This window comes from Carassius carassius, chromosome 18 (assembly GCF_963082965.1).
Source record: "Carassius carassius chromosome 18, fCarCar2.1, whole genome shotgun sequence".
Lineage (NCBI taxonomy): Eukaryota > Metazoa > Chordata > Actinopteri > Cypriniformes > Cyprinidae > Carassius > Carassius carassius.
The window spans coordinates 27817109-27840584 of NC_081772.1; the positions used below are offsets into that span (position 1 = coordinate 27817109).

Here is a 23476-nt window from a genome sequence, read left to right on the forward strand (position 1 = left end):
GACAGATCCCCATTGAAGACCTTGCCTCCTGGATGGCAATTGGGACAAGACCACGGAACCAGATGACAATCTAACTTTGCTGCAGCATGGATCAACCTCCTGGGTCGTCTGGCTGGAGAAGAACTGGGCCCCCGAAAAAACCTGGTTTCTCCAACAGTTTGGGCTCCATTCTGTCACCGATGGAGTTTTGGTTCCTCGCTGCTGCCGCCTTTCGCTCGCTTAGTTGGGGACACTTCATTTCCAGCGATATCATCGACTTGATTTCTCAGATACTATTTAAACTGAACTGAGCTGAACGATGACATCGCATAATTCAATGATGAACTGCCTTTTAACTGAAAACTGAATGTTTACTATTGTCTTTTTTCATTGACACACTATTTTCCTATTTTGTTACTGAGAAGCTGCTTTGACCAAATCTGTACTGTTAAAAGCGCTATATACAAAGAGGTGACTTGACTGAACCAATTGCCTGGTAAAAGGGTTCGCTGTTTCGCACAGCTCCAAAGGGCCACACTCTGTTGATGTGTGCTGGTCAGAGTGGTTTAATTGCAACTAAAAATCAGCTCAAACTTGTCTAAAAACACCTTTTGCAAACCAGTGGCGAATGTTTTGTTGGAAGTGTAATCTATTGAATGCAATTAACAAATCGTACAATACCATTAAATATTAAATGTCTGTATCATATATATTTCTAACCTATACAGAGCTTGATTCATGAGGCCAATAAGAGACTAATAATTACAACTCCTTTTTGATAGTTCAAATATGTCACTGAAACGCGGACAAAATTAGTCAATTTATCCGAGATCAGGTAAAGCCCATATGGACACTAGTTCATGCGTTTATAGAAATCAACTACGCAAACTATCTGAGTGGAGGCGGTGCTTCAGAATGGAATTCCATTTGAGTTGAGATATGAAGTTAAGACTATATTTTCAGGGATCATTTCTACAGTTTTTTACTTGGAAATGTGTTTTGAAAGTGTTTGTCTCCCGACCCACGATGATGAGCTGTAATACTCTTTTCTGAGAGCGAATTGAGGATAGAACTATGACTTTGATCACAAGTTCTGTCGTTGATGAGCGTTCATATTGCTTTTGGCAATGTTGAAGAAAGGAGTATGATCTTAGTGGTGTTGAAGTGATATAATATTGGAGGATTTTTTGAAAGCAGTGTATTTTCTACAGAGTGCATGTTGAATAAATGAGGTTTAGCTTTTTTGAGAAAATGTAGTAGAGTGTTCTGTTTGAAACATCAAATTTAAAAAAACAGGTCACAAACTGTGTTGTTCCACAATTTCAGGTCGGCCAACACACGTTATGAAAGTGGTGACGAGAGAATGAACTTTTTGTAATTTTGAATTGACTGACTATGTTCTCAATGTCAAATGCAGAAATGTTAATTCATCAGTTCATGACCTCAAAGTTAGATTATTGTTATGCTTTATTGGGTGGTTGTTCTACATGCTTAATGACAATGTCCCGCTGCTCCAAAATGCAGCAGCAAGAGTTCTCACTAGAACCAGGATTTATGACCATATCAGCCCGGTTCTGTCAACACAGCACTCGCTCCCTATTAAACAGTGTATAGATTTTAAAATACTAATAATTACTTATAAAGCTCCGAATGGTTTAGCACCTCAGTAGATGAGCAAACTCTTATTGTACTATAGTCCTCCACGTCCGCTGCACTCTCAAAACTCTGGCTATTTGATAATATCTAGACTATCAAATTCGACTGCGGGAGGCAGATCCTTTTCCTATTTAGCACCCAAACTCTGGAATAATCTACCTAACACTGTTCAGGAGGCAGACACACTCTTTCATTTTAAATCTAGATTAAACAATCATCTCTTTAAGATGGCTTACTCATAACATACTTACACATCTCTGTCAGTCAAATCCGTGCAGTAAATAGGTAGACCGGAACTGGGAACACTTCCAATAACACACAATGTACTTGTTACATCATAAGAAGAATGGCATCTACGCTAATATTAGTCTGTTTCTTTCTTATTCCCAGGTTACCGGAGCCACCAGATCAAGTCCGTATCCAGCTCAGATTGTGGATCATCACCTAGAGATGACCTCTATCACCCTAAATTTTTCAGTGGGGACCAGGACAACTAGATGAGCCCCAGAGACAGATCCCCATTGAAGACCTTGCCTCCTGGATGGCAATTGAGACAAGACCACGGAACCAGATGACAATCTAACTTTGCTGCAGCATGGATCAACCTCCTGGGTCGTCTGGCTGGAGAAGAACTGGCCCCCCGAATGAACCTGGTTTCTCCAACAGTTTGGGCTCCATTCTGTCACCGATGGAGTTTTGGTTCCTCGCCGCTGCCGCCTCTCGCTCGCTTAGTTGGGGACACTTCATTTCCAGCGATATCATCGACTTGATTTCTCAGATACTATTTAAACTGAACTGAGCTGAACGATGACATCGCATAATTCAATGATGAACTGCCTTTTAACTGAAAACTGAATGTTTACTATTGTCCTTTTTCATTGACACACTATTTTCCTATTTTGTTACTGAGAAGCTGCTTTGACCAAATCTGTACTGTTAAAAGCGCTATATACAAAGAGGTGACTTGACTGAACCAATTGCCTGGTAAAAGGGTTCGCTGTTTCGCACAGCTCCAAAGGGCCACACTCTGTTGATGTGTGCTGGTCAGAGTGGTTTAATTGCAACTAAAAATCAGCTCAAACTTGTCTAAAAACACCTTTTGCAAACCAGTGGCAAATGTTTTGTTGGAAGTGTAATCTATTGAATGCAATTAACAAATCGGACAATACCATTAAATATTAAATGTCTGTATAATATATATTTCTAACCTATACAGAGCTTGATTCATGAGGCCAATAAGAGACTAATAATTACAACTTCTTTTTGATAGTTCAAATATGTCACTGCCCTTATGAAAATTAACCAAGGTTTTACTACAAATAAAACCAAAAAACCATGGTTACTATAGTTAAACCATGGTAACCACAAATTAACCATGGTTTTGCTAAATTAACCATAGTTTAACCATGGTATTTGTAGTAAATCTGTGGTTATACAAATGGTAGTCAACACGCCAAAAAACCATGGGTTACTACAGTTTTACTATAATAAAACCATGGTTATTTTTCGTAAGGGTGAAACGCGGACAAAATTAGTCAATTTATCCGAGATCAGGTAATGCCCATATGGACACTAGTTCATGCGTTTATAGAAATCAACTACGCAAACCATCTGAGTGGAGGCGGTGCTTCAGAATGGAATTCCATTTGAGTTGAGATATGAAGTTAAGGCTATATTTTCAGAGATCATTTCTATAGTTTTTTACTTGGAAATGTGTTTTGAAAGTGTTTGTCTCCTAACCCACGATGATGAGCTGTAACACTCTTTTCTGAGAGCGAATTGAGGATAGAACTATGACTTTGATCACAAGTTCTGTCATTGATAAGTGTTCATATTGCTTTTGGCAATGTTGAAGAAAGGAGTATGATTTGAGTGGTGTTAAAATGATATGATATTGGAGGATTTTTGAAAGCAGTGTATTTTCTACAGAGTGCATGTTGAATAAATCAGGTTTAGCTTTTTTGAGAAAATGTAGTAGAGTGTTCTGTTTGAAACATCAAATTTAAAAAAACAGCTCACAAACTGTGTTGTTCCACAATTTCAGGTCGGCCAACACACTTTATGAAAGTGGTGACGAGAGAATGAACTTTTTGTAATTTTGAATTGACTGACTATGTTCTCAATGTCAAATGCAGAAATGTTAATTCATCAGTTCATGACCTCAAAGTTAGATTATTGTTATGCTTTATTGGGTGGTTGTTCTACATGCTTAATGACAATGTCCCGCTGCTCCAAAATGCAGCAGCAAGAGTTCTCACTAGAACCAGGATTTATGACCATATCAGCCCGGTTCTGTCAACACAGAACTCGCTCCCTATTAAACAGTGTATAGATTTTAAAATCCTAATAATTACTTATAAAGCTCCGAATGGTTTAGCACCTCAGTAGATGAGCAAACTCTTATTGTACTATAGTCCTCCACGTCCGCTGCACTCTCAAAACTCTGGCTATTTGATAATATCTAGAATATCAAATTCGACTGCGGGAGGCAGATCCTTTTCCTATTTAGCACCCAAACTCTGGAATAATCTACCTAACACTGTTCAGGAGGCAGACACACTCTGTCATTTTAAATCTAGATCAAACAACCATCTCTTTAAGATGGCTTACACATAACATACTTACACATTTCTGTCAATCAAATCCGTGCAGTAAATAGGTAGACCGGAACTGGGAACACTTCCAATAACACACAATGTACTTGTTACATCATAAGAAGAATGGCATCTACGCTAATATTAGTCTGTTTCTTTCTTATTCCCAGGTTACCGTTGCCACCAGATCAAGTCCGTATCCAGCTCAGATTGTGGATCATCACCTAGAGATGACCTCTATCACCCTAAATTTTTCAGGGGGACCAGGACAACTAGAGGAGCCCCAGAGACAGATCCCCATTGAAGACCTTGCCTCCTGGATGGCAATTGGGACAAGACCACGGAACCAGATGACAATCTAACTTTGCTGCAGCATGGATCAACCTCCTGGGTCGTCTGGCTGGAGAAGAACTGGCCCCCCGAAAAAACCTGGTTTCTCCAACAGTTTGGGCTCCATTCTGTCACCGATGGAGTTTTGGTTCCTCGCCGCTGCCGCCTCTCGCTCGCTTAGTTGGGGACACTTAATTTCCAGCGATATCATCGACTTGATTTCTCAGATACTATTTAAACTGAACTGAGCTGAACGATGACATCGCATAATTCAATGATGAACTGCCTTTTAACTGAAAACTGAATGTTTACTTTTGTCTTTTTTCATTGACACACTATTTTCCTATTTTGTTACTGAGAAGCTGCTTTGACCAAATCTGTACTGTTAAAAGCGCTATATACAAAGAGGTGACTTGACTGAACCAATTTCCTGGTAAAAGGGTTCGCTGTTTCGCACAGCTCCAAAGGGCCACACTCTGTTGATGTGTGCTGGTCAGAGTGGTTTAATTGCAACTAAAAATCAGCTCAAACTTGTCTAAAAACACCTTTTGCAAACCAGTGGCAAATGTTTTGTTGGAAGTGTAATTTATTGAATGCAATTAACAAATTGGACAATACCATTAAATATTAAATGTCTGTATAATATATATTTCTAACCTATACAGAGCTTGATTCATGAGGCCAATAAGAGACTAATAATTACAACTCCTTTTTGATAGTTCAAATATGTCACTGAAACGCGGACAAAATTAGTCAATTTATCCGAGATCAGGTAAAGCCCATATGGACACTAGTTCATGCGTTTATAGAAATTAACTACGCAAACCATCTGAGTGGAGGCGGTGCTTCAGAATGGAATTCCATTTGAGTGGAGATATGAAGTTAAGACTATATTTTCAGGAATCATTTCTATAGTTTTTTATTTGGAAATGTGTTTTGAAAGTGTTTGTCTCCCAACCCACGATGATGAGCTGTAATACTCTTTTCTGAGAGCGAATTGAGGATAGAACTATGACTTTGATCACAAGTTCTGTTGTTGATGAGCGTTCATATTGCTTTTGGCAATGTTGAAGAAAGGAGTATGATCTGAGTGGTGTTGAAGTGATATGATATTGGAGGATTTTTTGAAAGCAGTGTATTTTCTACAGAGTGCATGTTGAATAAATCAGATTTAGCTTTTTTGAGAAAATATAGTAGAGTGTTCTGTTTGAAACATCAAATTTAAAAAAACAGGTCACAAACTGTGTTGTTCCACAATTTGAGGTCGGCCAACACACGTTATGAAAGTGGTGACGAGAGAATGAACTTTTTGTAACTTTGAATTGACTATGTTTTCAATGTCAAATGCAGAAATGTTAATTCATCAGTTCATGACCTCAGAGTTAGATTATTTTTATGCTTTATTGGGTGGTTGTTCTACATGCTTAATGACGATGTCCAGCTGCTCCAAAATGCAGCAGCAAGAGTTCTCACTAGAACCAGGATTTATGACCATATCAGCCCGGTTCTGTCAACACAGCACTTGCTCCCTTTTAAACAGTGTTTAGATTTTAAAATCCTAATAATTACTTATATAGCTCCGAATGGTTTAGCACCTCAGTAGATGAGCAAACGCTTATTGTACTATAGTCCTCCACGTCCGCTGCACTCTCAAAACTCTGGATATTTGATAATATCTAGAATATCAAATTCGACTGCGGGAGGCAGATCCTTTTCCTATTTAGCACCCAAACTCTGGAATAATCTACCTAACACTGTTCAGGAGGCAGGCACACTCTGTCATTTTAAATCTAGATCAAACAACCATCTCTTTAAGATGGCTTACTCATAACATAATTACACATTTCTGTCAGTCAAATCCGTGCAGTAAATAGGTAGACCGGAACTGGGAACACTTCCAATAGCACACAATGTACTTGTTACATCATAAGAAGAATGGCATCTATGCTAATATTAGTCTGTTTCTTTCTTATTCCCAGGTTACCGTATCCAACAGATCAAGTCCGTATCCAGCTCAGATTGTGGATCATCACCTAGAGATGACCTCTATCACCCTAAATTTTTCAGGGGGGACCAGGACAACTAGAAGAGCCCCAGAGACAGATCCCCATTGAAGACCTTGCCTCCTGGATGGCAATTGGGACAAGACCACGGAACCAGATGACAATCTAACTTTGCTGCAGCATGGATCAACCTCCTGGGTCGTCTGGCTGGAGAAGAACTGGCCCCCCGAAAAAACCTGGTTTCTCCAACAGTTTGGGCTCCATTCTGTCACCGATGGAGTTTTGGTTCCTCGCCGCTGCCGCCTCTCGCTCGCTTAGTTGGGGACACTTCATTTCCAGCGATATCATCGACTTGATTTCTCAGATACTATTTAAACTGAACTGAGCTGAACGATGACATCACATAATTCAATGATGAACTGCCTTTTAACTGAAAACTGAATGTTTACTATTGTCTTTTTTCATTGACACACTATTTTCCTATTTTGTTACTGAGAAGCTGCTTTGACCAAATCTGTACTGTTAAAAGCGCTATATACAAAGAGGTGACTTGACTGAACCAATTTCCTGGTAAAAGGGTTCGCTGTTTCGCACAGCTCCAAAGGGCCACACTCTGTTGATGTGTGCTGGTCAGAGTGGTTTAATTGCAACTAAAAATCAGCTCAAACTTGTCTAAAAACACCTTTTGCAAACCAGTGGCGAATGTTTTGTTGGAAGTGTAATCTATTGAATGCAATTAACAAATCGGACAATACCATTAAATATTAAATTTCTGTATAATATATATTTCTAACCTATACAGAGCTTGATTCATGAGGCCAATAAGAGACTAATAATTACAACTCCTTTTTGATAGTTCAAATATGTCACTGAAACGCGGACAAAATTAGTCAATTTATCCGAGATCAGGTAAAGCCCATATGGACACTAGTTCATGCGTTTATAGAAATCAACTACGCAAACCATCTGAGTGGAGGCGGTGCTTCAGAATGGAATTCCATTTGAGTTGAGATATGAAGTTAAGACTATATTTTCAGGGATCATTTCTATAGTTTTTTATTTGGAAATGTGTTTTGAAAGTGTTTGTCTCCCAACCCACGATGATGAGCTGTAATACTCTTTTCTGAGAGTGAATTGAGGATAGAACTATGACTTTGATCACAAGTTCTGTTGTTGATGAGTGTTCATATTGCTTTTGGCAAGGTTGAGGAAAGGAGTATGATCTGAGTGGTGTTGAAGTGATATGATATTGGAGGATTTTTTGAAAGCAGTGTATTTTCTACAGAGTGCATGTTGAATAAATCAGATTTAGCTTTTTGAGAAAATGTAGTAGAGTGTTCTGTTTGAAACATCAAATTTAAAAAAACAGGTCACAAACTGTGTTGTTCCACAATTTGAGGTCGGCCAACACACGTTATGAAAGTGGTGACGAGAGAATGAACTTTTTGTAACTTTGAATTGACTATGTTTTCAATGTCAAATGCAGAAATGTTAATTCACCAGTTCATGACCTCAGAGTTAGATTATTTTTATGCTTTATTGGGTGGTTGTTCTACATGCTTAATGACGATGTCCAGCTGCTCCAAAATGCAGCAGCAAGAGTTCTCACTAGAACCAGGATTTATGACCATATCAGCCCGGTTCTGTCAACACAGCACTCGCTCCCTTTTAAACAGTGTATAGATTTTAAAATTCTACTAATTACTTATATAGCTCCGAATGGTTTAGCACCTCAGTAGATGAGCAAACTCTTATTGTACTATAGTCCTCCACGTCCGCTGTACTCTCAAAACTCTGGATATTTGATAATATCTAGAATATCAAATTCGACTGCGGGAGGCAGATCCTTTTCCTATTTAGCACCCAAACTCTGGAATAATCTACCTAACACTGTTCAGGAGGCAGACACACTCTGTCATTTTAAATCTAGATCAAACAACCATCTCTTTAAGATGGCTTACTCATAACATACTTACACATTTCTGTCAGTCAAATCCGTGCAGTAAATAGGTAGACCGGAACTGGGAACACTTCCAATAACACACAATGTACTTGTTACATCATAAGAAGAATGGCATCTACGCTAATATTAGTCTGTTTCTTTCTTATTCCCAGGTTACCGTAGCCACCAGATCAAGTCCGTATCCAGCTCAGATTGTGGATCATCACCTAGAGATGACCTCTATCACCCTAAAATTTTCAGGGGGGACCAGGACAACTAGAAGAGCCCCAGAGACAGATCCCCATTGAAGACCTTGCCTCCTGGATGGCAATTGGGACAAGACCACGGAACCAGATGACAATCTAACTTTGCTGCAGCATGGATCAACCTCCTGGGTCGTCTGGCTGGAGAAGAACTGGACCCCCGAAAAAACCTGGTTTCTCCAACAGTTTGGGCTCCATTCTGTCACCGATGGAGTTTTGGTTCCTCGCCGCTGCCGCCTCTCGCTCGCTTAGTTGGGGACACTTCATTTCCAGCGATATCATCGACTTGATTTCTCAGATACTATTTAAACTGAACTGAGCTGAACGATGACATCACATAATTCAATGATGAACTGCCTTTTAACTGAAAACTGAATGTTTACTATTGTCTTTTTTCATTGACACACTATTTTCCTATTTTGTTACTGAGAAGCTGCTTTGACCAAATCTGTACTGTTAAAAGCGCTATATACAAAGAGGTGACTTGACTGAACCAATTTCCTGGTAAAAGGGTTCGCTGTTTCGCACAGCTCCAAAGGGCCACACTCTGTTGATGTGTGCTGGTCAGAGTGGTTTAATTGCAACAAAAAATCAGCTCAAACTTGTCTAAAAACACCTTTTGCAAACCAGTGGCGAATGTTTTGTTGGAAGTGTAATCTATTGAATGCAATTAACAAATCGGACAATACCATTAAATATTAAATTTCTGTATAATATATATTTCTAACCTATACAGAGCTTGATTCATGAGGCCAATAAGAGACTAATAATTACAACTCCTTTTTGATAGTTCAAATATGTCACTGAAACGCGGACAAAATTAGTCAATTTATCCGAGATCAGGTAAAGCCCATATGGACACTAGTTCATGCGTTTATAGAAATCAACTACGCAAACCATCTGAGTGGAGGCGGTGCTTCAGAATGGAATTCCATTTGAGTGGAGATATGAAGTTAAGACTATATTTTCAGGGATCATTTCTATAGTTTTTTTATTTGGAAATGTGTTTTGAAAGTGTTTGTCTCCCAACCCACGATGATGAGCTGTAATACTCTTTTCTGAGAGCGAATTGAGGATAGAACTATGACTTTGATCACAAGTTCTGTTGTTGATGAGCGTTCATATTGCTTTTGGCAATGTTGAAGAAAGGAGTATGATCTGAGTGGTGTTGAAGTGATATGATATTGGAGGATTTTTTGAAAGCAGTGTATTTTCTACAGAGTGCATGTTGAATAAATCAGATTTAGCTTTTATGAGAAAATGTAGTAGAGTGTTCTGTTTGAAACATCAAATTTAAAAAAACAGGTCACAAACTGTGTTGTTCCACAATTTGAGGTCGGCCAACACACGTTATGAAAGTGGTGACGAGAGAATGAACTTTTTGTAACTTTGAATTGACTATGTTTTCAATGTCAAATGCAGAAATGTTAATTCATCAGTTCATGACCTCAGAGTTAGATTATTTTTATGCTTTATTGGGTGGTTGTTCTACATGCTTAATGACGATGTCCAGCTGCTCCAAAATGCAGCAGCAAGAGTTCTCACTAGAACCAGGATTTATGACCATATCAGCCCGGTTCTGTCAACACAGCACTTGCCCCCTTTTAAACAGTGTATAGATTTTAAAATCCTAATAATTACTTATATAGCTCCGAATGGTTTAGCACCTCAGTAGATGAGCAAACTCTTATTGTACTATAGTCCTCCACGTCCGCTGCACTCTCAAAACTCTGGATATTTGATAATATCTAGAATATCAAATTCGACTGTGGGAGGCAGATCCTTTTCCTATTTAACACCCAAACTCTGGAATAATCTACCTAACACTGTTCAGGAGGCAGACACACTCTGTCATTTTAAATCTAGATCAAACAACCATCTCTTTAAGATGGCTTACTCATAACATACTTACACATCTCTGTCAGTCAAACCCGTGCAGTACATAGGTAGACCGGAACTGGGAACACTTCCAATAACACACAATGTACTTGTTACATCATAAGAAGAATGGCATCTACGCTAATATTAGTCTGTTTCTTTCTTATTCCCAGGTTACCGTAGCCACCAGATCAAGTCTGTATCCAGCTCAGATTGTGGATCATCACCTAGAGATGACCTCTATCACCCTAATTTTTTCAGGGGGGACCAGGACAACTAGATGAGCCCCAGAGACAGATCCCCATTGAAGACCTTGCCTCCTGGATGGCAATTGGGACAAGACCACGGAACCAGATGACAATCTAACTTTGCTGCAGCATGGATCAACCTCCTGGGTCGTCTGGCTGGAGAAGAACTGGCCCCCCTAATGAACCTGGTTTCTCCAACAGTTTGGGCTCCATTCTGTCACCGATGGAGTTTTGGTTCCTCGCCGCTGCCGCCTCTCGCTCGCTTAGTTGGGGACACTTCATTTCCAGCGATATCATCGACTTGATTTCTCAGATACTATTTAAACTGAACTGAGCTGAACGATGACATCGCATAATTCAATGATGAACTGCCTTTTAACTGAAAACTGAATGTTTACTATTGTCTTTTTTCATTGACACACTATTTTCCTATTTTGTTACTGAGAAGCTGCTTTGACCAAATCTGTACTGTTAAAAGCGCTATATACAAAGAGGTGACTTGACTGAACCAATTGCCTGGTAAAAGGGTTCGCTGTTTCGCACAGCTCCAAAGGGCCACACTCTGTTGATGTGTGCTGGTCAGAGAATCAGAATCAGAATGAGCTTTATTGCCAGGTATGTTCACACATACGAGGAATTTGTTTTCGTGACAGAGCTCCGCAGTGCAACATAACAGTGACAGAACAAAAACACAATAAAGAATAAAAAATACAAAAAAATACAAATAGGTGGGTAAGGATTGACAATATACAAATTGACAATGTATGGCAGGTATATTAAAATGAGCATTTATGTATGTACATGTATATTATGTGGAAAAATTTTAACTGTACGCTAAGTATGTGTGTTGGATAAATAAGTGTATGTGTATATAAATATAAATATAAGTAGTGTAGTGTGTTCCATGTATGTACATGTATATTATGTGCAAAAAGATTTACGTGTACGCTAAGTATGTGTGTTGGATAAAAAGTGTAGTGTATATAAATATAAATAGTGTAGTGTGTCCCACAGTTATTATCAGCTGTTCATAAGATGGATTGCCTGAGGGAAGAAACTGTTCCTGTGTCTGGTCGTTCTGGTGCTCAGTGCTCTGTAGCGTCGACCAGATGGCAACAGTTCAAAGAGGGAGTGTGCTGGATGTGAGGGGTCCAGAGTGATTTTAACAGCCCTTTTGCTCACTCTGGATAAGTGCAGTTCTTGAATAGATGGGAGGGTTGTACCGATAATTCACTCAGCAGTCCGGACTACCCTCTGTAGTCTTCTGAGGTCAGATTTAGAAGCTGAGCTGAACCAGACAGTTACTGAAGTGCAGAGGATGGATTCGATGATGGTGGAGTAGAACTGTTTCAGCAGATCCTGTGGCAGGTTAAACTTCCTCAGCTGGCAAAGGAAGTACAACCTCTGCTGGGCCTTTTTCACAATGGAGTCAATGTGAATGTCCCACTTCAGGTCCTGAGAGATAGTGGTGCCCAGGAACCTGAATGACTCCACTGCAGTCACAGTGCTGTTCATGATGGTGAGTGGGGGGAGTGCAGGGGGGTTTCTCCTGAAGTCCACGATCATCTTCACTGTTTTGAGCGTGTTAAGCTCCAGGTTGTTGAGACTGCACCAGACAGCCAGCTCTTTAACCTCCTGTCTGTAAGCAGACTCGTCACCGTCCTGAATGAGGCCGATGAGTGTGGTGTCATCTGCAAACTTCAGGAGCTTGACAGAGGGGTCCTTAGATGTGCAATCGTTAGTGTACAGGGAGAAGAACAGTGAGGAGAGAACACAGCCCTGGGGAGCTCCGGTGCTGATTGTACGGGTGCTGGATGTGTATTTTCCTAGTCTCACTAGCTGCTGCCTGTCTGTCAGGAAGCTGTTGTTCCACTGACAGACGGAGGTGGGCATGGAGAGCTGAGTTAGTTTGGGCAAGAGGAGGTTTGGGATGATCGTGTTGAAGGCATAGCTGAAGTCCACAAACAGGATCCAGAGTGGTTTAATTGCAACAAAAAATCAGCACAAAATTGTCTAAAAACACCTTTTGCAAACCAGTGGCGAATGTTTTGTTGGAAGTGTAATCTATTGAATGCAATTAACAAATCGGACAATACCATTAAATATTAAATGTCTGTATAATATATATTTCTAACCTATACAGAGCTTGATTCATGAGGCCAATAAGAGACTAATAATTACAACTCCTTTTTGATAGTTCAAATATGTCACTGAAACGCGGACAAAATTAGTCAATTTATCCGAGATCAGGTAAAGCCCGTATGGACACTACTTCATGCGTTTATGGAAATCAACTACGCAAACCATCTGAGTGGAGGCGGTGCTTCAGAATGGAATTCCATTTGAGTTGAGATATGAAGTTAAGACTATATTTTCAGGGATCATTTCTATAGTTTTTTATTTGGAAATGTGTTTTGAAAGTGTTTGTCTCCCAACCCACGATGATGAGCTGTAATACTCTTTTCTGAGAGCAAATTGAGGATAGAACTATGACTTTGATCACAAGTTCTGTTGTTGATGAGCGTTCATATTGCTTTTGGCAATGTTGAAGAAAGGAGTATGATCTGAGTGGTGTTGAAGTGATATGATATTGGAGGATTTTTTGAAAGCAGTGTATTTTCTACAGAGTGCATGTTGAATAAATCAGATTTAGCTTTTTTGAGAAAATGTAGTAGAGTGTTCTGTTTGAAACATCAAATTTAAAAAAACAGGTCACAAACTGTGTTGTTCCACAATTTGAGGTCGGCCAACACACGTTATGAAAGTGGTGATGAGAAAATGAACTTTTTGTAACTTTGAATTGACTATGTTTTCAATGTCAAATGCAGAAATGTTAATTCATCAGTTCATGACCTCAGAGTTAGATTATTTTTATGCTTTATTGGGTGGTTGTTCTACATGCTTAATGACGATGTCCAGCTGCTCCAAAATGCAGCAGCAAGAGTTCTCACTAGAACCAGGATTTATGACCATATCAGCCCGGTTCTGTCAACACAGCACTCGCTCCCTATTAAACAGTTTATAGATTTTAAAATCCTATTAATTACTTATAAAGCTCTGAATGGTTTAGCACCTCAGTAGATGAGCAAACTCTTATTGTACTATAGTCCTCCACGTCCGCTGCACTCTCAAAACTCTGGCTATTTGATAATATCTAGAATATCAAATACGACTGCGGGAGGCAGATCCTTTTCCTATTTAGCACCCAAACTCTGGAATAATCTACCTAACACTGTTCAGGAGGCAGACACACTCTGTCATTTTAAATCTAGATCAAACAACCATCTCTTTAAGATGGCTTACTCATAACATACTTAAACATCTCTGTCAGTCAAATCCGTGCAGTAAATAGGTAGACCGGAACTGGGAACACTTCCAATAACACACAATGTACTTGTTACATCATAAGAAGAATGGCATCTACGCTAATATTAGTCTGTTTCTTTCTTATTCCCAGGTTACCGTAGCCACCAGATCAAGTCCGTATCCAGCACAGATTGTGGATCATCACCTAGAGATGACGTCTATCACCCTACATTTTTCAGGGGGGACCAGGACAACTAGATGAGCCCCAGAGACAGATCCCCATTGAAGACCTTGCCTCCTGGATGGCAATTGGGACAAGACCACGGAACCAGATGACAATCTAACTTTGCTGCAGCATGGATCAACCTCCTGGGTCGTCTGGCTGGAGAAGAACTGGCCCCCCGAATGAACCTGGTTTCTCCAACAGTTTGGGCTCCATTCTGTCACCGATGGAGTTTTGGTTCCTCGCCGCTGCCGCCTCTCGCTCGCTTAGTTGGGGACACTTCATTTCCAGCGATATCATCGACTTGATTTCTCAGATACTATTTAAACTGAACTGAGCTGAACGATGACATCGCATAATTCAATGATGAACTGCCTTTTAACTGAAAACTGAATGTTTACTATTGTCCTTTTTCATTGACACACTATTTTCCTATTTTGTTACTGAGAAGCTGCTTTGACCAAATCTGTACTGTTAAAAGCGCTATATACAAAGAGGTGACTTGACTGAACCAATTGCCTGGTAAAAGGGTTCGCTGTTTCGCACAGCTCCAAAGGGCCACACTCTGTTGATGTGTGCTGGTCAGAGTGGTTTAATTGCAACTAAAAATCAGCTCAAACTTGTCTAAAAACACCTTTTGCAAACCAGTGGCGAATGTTTTGTTGGAAGTGTAATCTATTGAATGCAATTAACAAATCGTACAATACCATTAAATATTAAATGTCTGTATAATATATATTTCTAACCTATACAGAGCTTGATTCATGAGGCCAATAAGAAACTAATAATTACAACTCCTTTTTGATAGTTCAAATATGTCACTGAAATGCGGACAAAATTAGTCAATTTATCCGAGATCAGGTAAAGCCCATATGGGCACTAGTTCATGCGTTTATAGAAATCAACTACGCAAACCATCTGAGTGGAGGCGGTGCTTCAGAATGGAATTCCATTTGAGTTGAGATATGAAGTTAAGACTATATTTTCAGGGATCATTTCTACAGTTTTTTTACTTGGAAATGTGTTTTGAAAGTGTTTGTCTCCCAACCCACGATGATGAGCTGTAATACTCTTTTCTGAGAGCGAATTGAGGATAGAACTATGACTTTGATCACAAGTTCTGTCGTTGATGAGCGTTCATATTGCTTTTGGCAATGTTGAAGAAAGGAGTATGATCTGAGTGGTGTTGAAGTGATATGATATTGGAAGATTTTTTGGAAGCAGCGCATTTTCTACAGAGTGCATGTTAAATAAATCAGATTTAGCTTTTTTGAGAAAATATAGTAGAGTGTTCTGTTTGAAACATCAAATTTAAAAAAACAGGTCACAAACTGTGTTGTTCCACAATTTGAGGTCGGCCAACACACGTTATGAAAGTGGTGACGAGAGAATGAACTTTTTGTAACTTTGAATTGACTGACTATGTTCTCAATATCAAATGCAGAAATGTTAATTCATCAGTTCATGACCTCAGAGTTAGATTATTTTTATGCTTTATTGGGTGGTTGTTCTACATGCTTAATGTCGATGTCCAGCTGCTCCAAAATGCAGCAGCAAGAGTTCTCACTAGAACCAGGATTTATGACCATATCAGCCCGGTTCTGTCAACACAGCACTCGCTCCCTATTAAACAGTGTATAGATTTTAAAATCCTAATAATTACTTATAAAGCTCTGAATGGTTTAGCACCTCAGTAGATGAGCAAAATCTTATTGTACTATAGTCCTCCACGTCCGCTGCACTCTCAAAACTCCGGCTATTTGATAATATCTAGAATATCAAATTCGACTGCGGGAGGCAGATCCTTTTCCTATTTAGCACCCAAACTCTGGAATAATCTACCTAACACTGTTCAGGAGGCAGTCACACTCTGTCATTTTAAATCTAGATCAAACAACCATCTCTTTAAGATGGCTTACTCATAACATACTTAAACATCTCTGTCAGTCAAATCCGTGCAGTAAATAGGTAGACTGGAACTGGGAACACTTCCAATAACACACAATGTACTTGTTACATCATAAGAAGAATGGCATCTACGCTAATATTAGTCTGTTTCTTTCTTATTCCCAGGTTACCGTAGCCACCAGATCAAGTCCGTATCCAGCTCAGATTGTGGATCATCACCTAGAGATGACGTCTATCACCCTACATTTTTCAGGGGGGACCCGGACAACTAGATGAGCCCCAGAGACAGATCCCCATTGAAGACCTTGCCTCCTGGATGGCAATTGGGACAAGACCACGGAACCAGATGACAATCTAACTTTGCTGCAGCATGGATCAACCTCCTGGGTCGTCTGGCTGGAGAAGAACTGGCCCCCCGAATGAACCTGGTTTCTCCAACAGTTTGGGCTCCATTCTGTCACCGATGGAGTTTTGGTTCCTCGCCGCTGCCGCCTCTCGCTCGCTTAGTTGGGGACACTTCATTTCCAGCGATATCATCGACTTGATTTCTCAGATACTATTTAAACTGAACTGAGCTGAACGATGACATCGCATAATTCAATGATGAACTGCCTTTTAACTGAAAACTGAATGTTTACTATTGTCCTTTTTCATTGACACACTATTTTCCTATTTTGTTACTGAGAAGCTGCTTTGACCAAATCTGTACTGTTAAAAGCGCTATATACAAAGAGGTGACTTGACTGAACCAATTGCCTGGTAAAAGGGTTCGCTGTTTCGCACAGCTCCAAAGGGCCACACTCTGTTGATGTGTGCTGGTCAGAGTGGTTTAATTGCAACTAAAAATCAGCTCAAACTTGTCTAAAAACACCTTTTGCAAACCAGTGGCGAATGTTTTGTTGGAAGTGTAATCTATTGAATGCAATTAACAAATCGTACAATACCATTAAATATTAAATGTCTGTATAATATATATTTCTAACCTATACAGAGCTTGATTCATGAGGCCAATAAGAGACTAATAATTACAACTCCTTTTTGATAGTTCAAATATGTCACTGAAATGCGGACAAAATTAGTCAATTTATCCGAGATCAGGTAAAGCCCATATGGACACTAGTTCATGCGTTTATAGAAATCAACTACGCAAACCATCTGAGTGGAGGCGGTGCTTCAGAATGGAATTCCATTTGAGTTGAGATATGAAGTTAAGACTATATTTTCAGGAATCATTTCTACAGTTTTTTACTTGGAAATGTGTTTTGAAAGTGTTTGTCTCCCAACCCACGATGATGAGCTGTAATACTCTTTTCTGAGAGCGAATTGAGGATAGAACTATGACTTTGATCACAAGTTCTGTCGTTGATGAGCGTTCATATTGCTTTTGGCAATGTTGAAGAAAGGAGTATGATCTGAGTGGTGTTGAAGTGATATGATATTGGAAGTTTTTTTGGAAGCAGTGCATTTTCTACAGAGTGCATGTTAAATAAATCAGATTTAGCTTTTTTTGAGAAAATGTAGTAGAGTGTTCTGTTTGAAACATCAAATTTAAAAAAACAGGTCACAAACTGTGTTGTTCCACAATTTGAGGTCGGCCAACACACGTTATGAAAGTGGTGACGAGAGAATGAACTTTTTGTAACTTTGAATTGACTGACTATGTTCTCAATGTCAAATGCAGAAATGTTAATTCATCAGTTCATGACCTCAGAGTTAGATTATTTTTATGCTTTATTGGGTGGTTGTTCTACATGCTTAATGACGATGTCCAGCTGCTCCAAAATGCAGCAGCAAGAGTTCTCACTAGAACCAGGATTTATGACCATATCAGCCCGGTTCTGTCAACACAGCACTCGCTTCCTATCAAACAGTGTATAGATTTTAAAATCCTAATAATTACTTATAAAGCTCCGAATGGTTTAGCACCTCAGTAGATGAGCAAACTGTTATTGTATTATAGTCCTCCACGTCCGCTGCACTCTCAAAACTCTGGCTATTTGATAATATCTAGAATATCAAATTCGACTGCGGGAGGCAGATCCTTTTCCTATTTAGCACCCAAACTCTGGAATAATCTACCTAACACTGTTCAGGAGGCAGACACACTCTGTCATTTTAAATCTAGATCAAACAACCATCTCTTTAAGATGGCTTACTCATAACATACTTAAACATCTCTGTCAGTCAAATCCGTGCAGTAAATAGGTAGACCGGAACTGGGAACACTTCCAATAACACACAATGTACTTGTTACATCATAAGAAGAATGGCATCTACGCTAATATTAGTCTGTTTCTTTCTTATTCCCAGGTTACTGTAGCCACCAGATCAAGTCCGTATCCAGCTCAGATTGTGGATCATCACCTAGAGATGACCTCTATCACCCTAAATTTTTCAGGGGGGACCAGGACAACTAGATGAGCCCCAGAGACAGATCCCCATTGAAGCCCTTGCCTCCTGGATCGCAATTGGGACAAGACCACGGAACCAGATGACAATCTAACTTTGCTGCAGCATGGATCAACCTCCTGGGTCGTCTGGCTGGAGAAGAACTGGCCCCCCGAATGAACCTGGTTTCTCCAACCGTTTGGGCTCCATTCTGTCACCGATGGAGTTTTGGTTCCTCGCCGCTGCCGCCTCTCGCTCGCTTAGTTGGGGACACTTCATTTCCAGCGATATCATCGACTTGATTTCTCAGATACTATTTAAACTGAACTGAGCTGAACGATGACATCGCATAATTCAATGATGAACTGCCTTTTAACTGAAAACTGAATGTTTACTATTGTCCTTTTTCATTGACACACTATTTTCCTATTTTGTTACTGAGAAGCTGCTTTGACCAAATCTGTACTGGTAAAAGCGCTATATACAAAGAGGTGACTTGACTGAACCAATTGCCTGGTAAAAGGGTTCGCTGTTTCGCACAGCTCCAAAGGGCCACACTCTGTTGATGTGTGCTGGTCAGAGTGGTTTAATTGCAACTAAAAATCAGCTCAAACTTGTCTAAAAACACCTTTTGCAAACCAGTGGCGAATGTTTTGTTGGAAGTGTAATCTATTGAATGCAATTAACAAATCGTACAATACCATTAAATATTTAATGTCTGTATAATATATATTTCTAACCTATACAGAGCTTGATTCATGAGGCCAATAAGAGACTAATAATTACAACTCCTTTTTGATAGTTCAAATATGTCACTGAAACGCGGACAAAATTAGTCAATTTATCCGAGATCAGGTAAAGCCCATATGGACACTAGTTCATGCGTTTATAGAAATCAACTACGCAAACCATCTGAGTGGAGGCGGTGCTTCAGAATGGAATTCCATTTGAGTTGAGATATGAAGTTAAGACTATATTTTCAGGGATCATTTCTACAGTTTTTTTATTTGGAAATGTGTTTTGAAAGTGTTTGTCTCCCAACCCATGATGATGAGCTGTAATACTCTTTTCTGAGAGCGAATTGAGGATAGAACTATGACTTTGATCACAAGTTCTGTCGTTGATGAGCGTTCATATTGCTTTTGGCAATGTTGAAGAAAGGAGTATGATCTGAGTGGTGTTGAAGTGATATGATATTGGAAGATTTTTTTGAAAGCAGTGCATTTTCTACAGAGTGCATGTTAAATAAATCAGATTTAGCTTTTTTTGAGAAAATGTAGTAGAGTGTTCTGTTTGAAACATCAAATTTAAAAAAACAGGTCACAAACTGTGTTGTTCCACAATTTGAGGTTCGGCCAACACACGTTATGAAAGTGGTGACGAGAGAATGAACTTTTTGTAACTTTGAATTGACTGACTATGTTCTCAATGTCAAATGCAGAAATGTTAATTCATCAGTTCATGACCTCAGAGTTAGATTATTTTTATGCTTTATCGGGTGGTTGTTCTACATGCTTAATGACGATGTCCAGCTGCTCCAAAATGCAGCAGCAAGAGTTCTCACTAGAACCAGGATTTATGACCATATCAGCCCTGTTCTGTCAACACAGCACTCGCTCCCTATTAAACAGTGTATAGATTTTAAAATCCTAATAATTACTTATAAAGCTCCGAATGGTTTAGCACCTCAGTAGATGAGCAAAATCTTATTGTACTATAGTCCTCCACGTCCGCTGCACTCTCAAAACTCTGGCTATTTGATAATATCTAGAATATCAAATTCGACTGCGGGAGGCAGATCCTTTTCCTATTTAGCACCCAAACTCTGGAATAATCTACCTAACACTGTTCAGGAGGCAGACACACTCTGTCATTTTAAATCTAGATCAAACAACCATCTCTTTAAGATGGCTTACTCATATCATACTTAAACATCTCTGTCAGTCAAATCCGTGCAGTAAATAGGTAGACCGGAACTGGGAACACTTCCAATAACACACAATGTACTTGTTACATCATAAGAAGAATGGCATCTACGCTAATATTAGTCTGTTTCTTTCTTATTCCCAGGTTACTGTAGCCACCAGATCAAGTCCGTATCCAGCTCAGATTGTGGATCATCACCTAGAGATGACCTCTATCACCCTAAATTTTTCAGGGGGGACCAGGACAACTAGATGAGCCCCAGAGACAGATCCCCATTGAAGCCCTTGCCTCCTGGATCGCAATTGGGACAAGACCACGGAACCAGATGACAATCTAACTTTGCTGCAGCATGGATCAACCTCCTGGGTCGTCTGGCTGGAGAAGAACTGGCCCCCCGAATGAACCTGGTTTCTCCAACCGTTTGGGCTCCATTCTGTCACCGATGGAGTTTTGGTTCCTCGCCGCTGCCGCCTCTCGCTCGCTTAGTTGGGGACACTTCATTTCCAGCGATATCATCGACTTGATTTCTCAGATACTATTTAAACTGAACTGAGCTGAACGATGACATCGCATAATTCAATGATGAACTGCCTTTTAACTGAAAACTGAATGTTTACTATTGTCCTTTTTCATTGACACACTATTTTCCTATTTTGTTACTGAGAAGCTGCTTTGACCAAATCTGTACTGTTAAAAGCGCTATATACAAAGAGGTGACTTGACTGAACCAATTGCCTGGTAAAAGGGTTCGCTGTTTCGCACAGCTCCAAAGGGCCACACTCTGTTGATGTGTGCTGGTCAGAGTGGTTTAATTGCAACTAAAAATCAGCTCAAACTTGTCTAAAAACACCTTTTGCAAACCAGTGGCGAATGTTTTGTTGGAAGTGTAATCTATTGAATGCAATTAACAAATCGTACAATACCATTAAATATTTAATGTCTGTATAATATATATTTCTAACCTATACAGAGCTTGATTCATGAGGCCAATAAGAGACTAATAATTACAACTCCTTTTTGATAGTTCAAATATGTCACTGAAACGCGGACAAAATAAGTCAATTTATCCGAGATCAGGTAAAGCCCATATGGACACTAGTTCATGCGTTTATAGAAATCAACTACGCAAACCATCTGAGTGGAGGCGGTGCTTCAGAATGGAATTCCATTTGAGTTGAGATATGAAGTTACGACTATATTTTCAGGGATCATTTCTACAGTTTTTTACTTGGAAATGTGTTTTGAAAGTGTTTGTTTCCCAACCCACGATGATGAGCTGTAATACTCTTTTCTGAGAGCGAATTGAGGATAGAACTATAACTTTGATCACAAGTTCTGTCGTTGATGAGCGTTCATATTGCTTTTGGCAATGTTGAAGAAAGGAGTATGATCTGAGTGGTGTTGAAGTGATATGATATTGGAAGATTTTTTGAAAGCAGTGCATTTTCTACAGAGTGCATGTTAAATAAATCAGATTTACCTTTTTTGAGAAAATGTAGTAGAGTGTTCTGTTTGAAACATCAAATTTAAAAAAACAAGTCACAAACTGTGTTGTTCCACAATTTGAGGTCGGCCAACACACGTTATGAAAGTGGTGATGAGAGAATGAACTTTTTGTAACTTTGAATTTACTATGTTTTCAATGTCAAATGCAGAAATGTTAATTCATCAGTTCATGACCTCAGAGTTAGATAATTTTTATGCTTTATTGGGTGGTTGTTCTACATGCTTAATGACGATGTCCAGCTGCTCCAAAATGCAGCAGCAAGAGTTCTCACTAGAACCAGGATTTATGACCATATCAGCCCGGTTCTGTCAACACAGCACTCGCTCCCTATTAAACAGTGTATAGATTTTAAAATCCTAATAATTACTTATAAAGCTCCGAATGGTTTAGCACCTCAGTAGATGAGCAAACTCTTATTGTACTATAGTCCTCCACGTCCGCTGCACTCTCAAAACTCTGGCTATTTGATAATATCTAGAATATCAAATTCGACTGCGGGAGGCAGATCCTTTTCCTATTTAGCACCCAAACTCTGGAATAATCTACCTAACACTGTTCAGGAGGCAGACACACTCTGTCATTTTAAATCTAGATCAAACAACCATCTCTTTAAGATGGCTTACTCATAACATACTTAAACATCTCTGTCAGTCAAATCCGTGCAGTAAATAGGTAGACCGGAACTGGGAACACTTCCAATAACACACAATGTACTTGTTACATCATAAGAAGAATGGCATCTACGCTAATATTACTCTGTTTCTTTCTTATTCCCAGGTTACCGTAGCCACCAGATCAAGTCCGTATCCAGCTCAGATTGTGGATCATCACCTAGAGATGACCTCTATCACCCTACATTTTTCAGGGGGGACCAGGACAACTAGATGAGCCCCAGAGACAGATCCCCATTGAAGACCTTGCCTCCTGGATGCCAATTGGGACAAGACCACGGAACCAGATGACAATCTAACTTTGCTGCAGCATGGATCAACCTCCTGGGTCGTCTGGCTGGAGAACTGGCCCCCAGAATGAACCTGGTTTCTCCAACAGTTTGGGCTCCATTCTGTCACCGATGGAGTTTTGGTTCCTCGCCGCTGCCGCCTCTCGCTCGCTTAGTTGGGGACACTTCATTTCCAGCGATATCATCGACTTGATTTTTCAGATACTATTTAAACTGAACTGAGCTGAACGATGACATCGCATAATTCAATGATGAACTGCCTTTTAACTGAAAACTGAATGTTTACTATTGTCTTTTTTCATTGACACACTATTTTCCTTTTTTGTTACTGAGAAGCTGCTTTGACCAAATCTGTACTGTTAAA

At 39.6% G+C, this 23476-nt stretch overlaps 10 non-coding genes across 10 annotated transcripts; all 10 read left to right on the forward strand.

The window, feature by feature from the left end:
- Nucleotides 1-926: 926 nt before the first annotated feature.
- On the forward strand, nucleotides 927-1137 carry LOC132092920 (small nucleolar RNA U3). The gene has a single exon (XR_009422300.1). It is a non-coding gene; the product is annotated as a small nucleolar RNA U3 (small nucleolar RNA).
- Nucleotides 1138-3301: 2164 nt separating this feature from the next.
- On the forward strand, nucleotides 3302-3512 carry LOC132092940 (small nucleolar RNA U3). The gene has a single exon (XR_009422319.1). It is a non-coding gene; the product is annotated as a small nucleolar RNA U3 (small nucleolar RNA).
- Nucleotides 3513-5443: 1931 nt separating this feature from the next.
- On the forward strand, nucleotides 5444-5654 carry LOC132092890 (small nucleolar RNA U3). The gene has a single exon (XR_009422273.1). It is a non-coding gene; the product is annotated as a small nucleolar RNA U3 (small nucleolar RNA).
- Nucleotides 5655-7583: 1929 nt separating this feature from the next.
- LOC132092928 (small nucleolar RNA U3) lies at nucleotides 7584-7794 on the forward strand. The gene has a single exon (XR_009422308.1). It is a non-coding gene; the product is annotated as a small nucleolar RNA U3 (small nucleolar RNA).
- A 1928-nt stretch (nucleotides 7795-9722) lies between these two features.
- Nucleotides 9723-9934, forward strand: LOC132092906 (small nucleolar RNA U3). Its single transcript, XR_009422288.1, has one exon. It is a non-coding gene; the product is annotated as a small nucleolar RNA U3 (small nucleolar RNA).
- A 3321-nt stretch (nucleotides 9935-13255) lies between these two features.
- On the forward strand, nucleotides 13256-13466 carry LOC132092927 (small nucleolar RNA U3). Its single transcript, XR_009422307.1, has one exon. It is a non-coding gene; the product is annotated as a small nucleolar RNA U3 (small nucleolar RNA).
- A 1929-nt stretch (nucleotides 13467-15395) lies between these two features.
- Nucleotides 15396-15607, forward strand: LOC132092905 (small nucleolar RNA U3). Its single transcript, XR_009422287.1, has one exon. It is a non-coding gene; the product is annotated as a small nucleolar RNA U3 (small nucleolar RNA).
- Nucleotides 15608-17540: 1933 nt separating this feature from the next.
- On the forward strand, nucleotides 17541-17751 carry LOC132092981 (small nucleolar RNA U3). Its single transcript, XR_009422352.1, has one exon. It is a non-coding gene; the product is annotated as a small nucleolar RNA U3 (small nucleolar RNA).
- A 1934-nt stretch (nucleotides 17752-19685) lies between these two features.
- On the forward strand, nucleotides 19686-19897 carry LOC132092925 (small nucleolar RNA U3). The gene has a single exon (XR_009422305.1). It is a non-coding gene; the product is annotated as a small nucleolar RNA U3 (small nucleolar RNA).
- A 1936-nt stretch (nucleotides 19898-21833) lies between these two features.
- LOC132092929 (small nucleolar RNA U3) lies at nucleotides 21834-22044 on the forward strand. The gene has a single exon (XR_009422309.1). It is a non-coding gene; the product is annotated as a small nucleolar RNA U3 (small nucleolar RNA).
- The last annotated feature ends 1432 nt before the right edge of the window (nucleotides 22045-23476 follow it).